We start from the raw sequence: 3,931 nt of genomic DNA, 5'->3' as shown, positions 1-3,931 counted from the left end.
TGCAATATTCCTGCTTCTTGGCAGGGGGTTGGACTGGATGGCCCATGAGGTCTCTTCCAACTCTGATTCTATGATTCTATGAAACCTACAGAAGCTATCTTGTTTGTAACTTGCGGACTGCCTGTAATTGGATATACATAGTGAAATGTCTTGTAAATGGGGCCCAAGTGTAAACATGAAATTCACCCATACACCATATACATATAGCCTTATACATACTTATGCACAATATTTTGAAATGGAAAGTAGAGACGTTCCTCTTTGAGCCACCCACAATTATAGATTTTGGAATGCCAGATCAGGAATGCTCCACCTGTCCTACGGAAGATTACAAGAAACAGACAGGCCGAAGATAACCCGGTTATATAAGTATTAGTTTAACCAAATATTTCCTTCTCCTACTCCTAATCTCGACGGAGGTGATAAAAAGCCAACCACTCTTTTCCGAAATGACGGAAGATCCGTCTTCGAGATAATAGCAAACACTGTTTACAAAACGCTTTCCAGAAAAGAAGCTGTTAACAGAGGAGGGATAATCCATTTTCTGCAAATGTTATACAGGCACTCAACTGCCTTCCTGCTCTGCATTTTTGCTCATTACCTGCAATCTTGATCTTCTGATAATTGTGTTACTTTCCATCTGACACTAACACACTGCAGCAGGCAAGAACGTATCTTGTTTTTTAGGAACGGTCATTTAATACAGATTCTCTCTGTGTGGAGATATATCTATATATATAAAAATGGCAAGGGCGTTCAACGGGACAGCAAAACGCGAAAACCCCCTGACGAAAACACACCAAATTTGCCGTGCACATACCTCAACCCACAAGGTATGCACAATGCAAATCAAAATTCCAAACAACATTTCAATACACTCACAATTACAAAAAGCAACTGAGCATGCACAAAGGCTCTTCCCCGAAGTCCCCCGGCGCGCACACATGACCGGCCAACGCACCCTCTGCGCAAGCCACGTCCCCATCCTCCATCGCAAGAAGGAGAGAAAGAGGGAGGGAAGGAAAGAAATAAAGAGAAGGAAGGATGGGAGCAAAAAGCTAAGGAAGGAAGTAAACAGGTAGAGAAGGAAGAAAGGAAAGAAGAAAAGGAAATGAAGGAAGGAGTGAAAATAGGAGAGAAAGAGGGAGAGAAGGTTGGCCACAGCAACGTGTGGCGGGTAAACCTAGTATATATATATATAAGCTGTCCCTTGCCAGACATTGCTGTGGCCCACATGGGGGATCTGTGTGGGAGGTTTGGCCCAATTCTATCGGTGAGATTCAGAATGCTCTTTGATTGTAGGTGAACTACAAATCCACGCAACTACAACTCCCAAATGTCAAGATTCTATTTCCCCCAAACTCCACCAGTGTTCACATTTGGGCATATGGAGTATTCGTGTAGAGTTTGGTGCAGACCCATCATTGTTTGAGTCCACAGTGATCTCTGGATGTAGGTGAACTACAAGTCCAAAACCAAAGGACACACTGCCCACCAAACCCTTCCAGTATTTTCTGTTGGTCATGGGAGAACTGAGTGCCAAGTTTGGTTCAACTCCATCGTTGGTGCGGTTCAGAATGCTCTTTGATTGTAGGTGAACTATAAATCCCAGCAAGTACAACTCCCAAATGACAAAATCATTTTTTTTTTTAGTGTAGAACATACATTGGGTTGTTAGGTGTCTTGTGTCCAAATTTGGTGTCAATTCGTCCAGTGGTTTTTGAGTTCTGTTAATCCCACAAACAAACATTATATTTTTATTTTTATACAATATATACACACACACACACAATACACACACACATCTATCTCCCCCACATACCTCAATTGGCTCAAGTGTGTGTGTGTGTGTATCTGGAGTTACACTTAAAAATGTATCTGTTCCAACTTACAAATTCAGCTTCTGAACAAACCTACAGATTCCTACACACACACACACACACACACACACACACACACACTAACCATTCCCTGCCACGTGTTGCTGTGGCCCAGTCTGTGTGTAAATGTGAGTGTATATATTTGTGTAAATATATATATATATATATATATATATATATATATATATCTGTAGTTTTGCGCATGCATTGTAATTTTTTAATTTTTTAGCTTTTTAAGTCCCTCCCGCTGTGTTTTTCAGTGTTTTTATGAGTGATGGTCACTCGTTGGCCAGAGAGGTGTCAATTCCTCCAGTGGTTTTTGAGTTCTGTTAATCCCACAAACTAACATTACATTTTTATTTATATGCTAGCCACCCCCTACCATGCGTTGCTGTGGCCCAGTCTGTGAATATGTGTTTTGTGTGTGTATATGTGTGTGTGTATATATGTGTATATGTGTGGTTTTGCTTTTTAAGTCTCTTCTGCTGTGTTTTTCAGTGTTTTTAAGAGTGATGGTCACTCGTTGGCCCGAGAGGTGTCTTATTTATCAAAAACAAGTCATGCCAAGCTAATCTGACCATGGATGGAGCGTATCTGGATTTCAGGAAGGCCTTCCTTCAACAAGGTCACGCATGACCCTCTAGCAAGGAAGCTAAGTCCAATGTGGGCTAGGCAAAACTAGGGTTAGGTGTAATTGGTTAGGCGAATGAACCCAACTGGTGATTCTCCCCAATGCTTCGTCTTCATCCTGGAAAGAAGTGACGAGTGGAGTGCCATCAGCAGGGTTCCATCCTGTGCATTAGCAAGAACTTCATGTGAGAGTTGTTCAACAGTGGAACTCTCTGCCTTGGAGTTTGGTGGAGGCTCCTTCTTTGGAGGCTTTTGAACAGAGGCTGGATGGCCATCTGTCGCGGGTGCTTTGCAATTTTCCTGCTTCTTGACAGAATGGGGTTGCACTGGGTGGCCCGCGAGGTATCTTCCAACTCTAGGATTCTATGATTCTATTGATTAGAATTTGAACCTGATGACAAAGACTGATTCTAACTCCCAACCTTCATATCTCTCCCATTTTTCATAATATCGACACTTGCATCTCCCACACTATATTTCATCTCCCGACATCTCTCGTTCTGTCTGTTGTGGTTCAGTCTGGGCCTGAGCTTTCTGAACCTGAGTTTCCGCAGGATGAGGAGGATGATGGGTTACAGATTTCTGAACATGTTCTGGACATTGAGTCAAATGAGGCAGACAGCGTTTATTCTGAAGAGGAGATGGCATTTCTGTTCCCTAGAGAAAAGAATGTGTTTTCAGGTAAAGATAGTGAAACTTTGGAGCTCCAGGTGGAGGCTCCTTCTGGGAGCGCCGGGCTTCTCGGTTCCCAGGGTGACGAAGATAATGAGCTAACTGGCCTTGAAGATAGTAGTGGAGATTTGATTAGAGAGGACTGGTTGCAAATAAGAGTTCGAAGAAGCGCGCGCCTTGCCAACAAGCGTGAAGCTAGAGGTCAACGTAATGCTTTCATGTTGGGGAAACTTATTTAATGATTTGGTCGAAGGTCATTCTCTGTCAGTCCAATGTTGCTCTTACCCTGTTAACTTCTGTGGAATTACCTTGGCTTTTTGCGGAAAGCTTCTGGCTCTTTGGGACTTTGATTTTGATCCTGTTTTTGGAGACTTTGTCTTGCTGCCATGGACTTCTGCTTAACCAATGCTGAAGGACTATGCTTCATGTTGTTTGCCTGGGAACTTTGCCTTTAAGACTGTTGGGGTTCAGCTTGCATGTGAACCTGAACCTGATTGTCAGATTGTATTTCCTGGTGCAACTGGACAGGCTACTGAACATGTATTTTTCCCTGATGGTTTGGAAGATGTTGAACCTGAGGTCAGTGGCTTGGAAAGTGAAATTACACAGCCTGATGAGAATGTTTCAGAACCAAGCAGGGATAGCTCTCCAGAGGAGTTAGCACCTGGCTTCCTTAATGAGGATAGAAAAGAGCAGATTTGGAAAAACAGGAGTGAATCGCAGTCTGCGAAGGTCAAGCAGATTAAGGG

This window comes from Anolis sagrei, chromosome 13, assembly GCF_037176765.1.
Source record: "Anolis sagrei isolate rAnoSag1 chromosome 13, rAnoSag1.mat, whole genome shotgun sequence".
In the NCBI taxonomy this organism is placed as follows: domain Eukaryota; kingdom Metazoa; phylum Chordata; class Lepidosauria; order Squamata; family Dactyloidae; genus Anolis; species Anolis sagrei.
The sequence above is the reverse complement of the archived record's forward strand: the minus strand, read 5'-3'. Positions refer to the sequence as shown.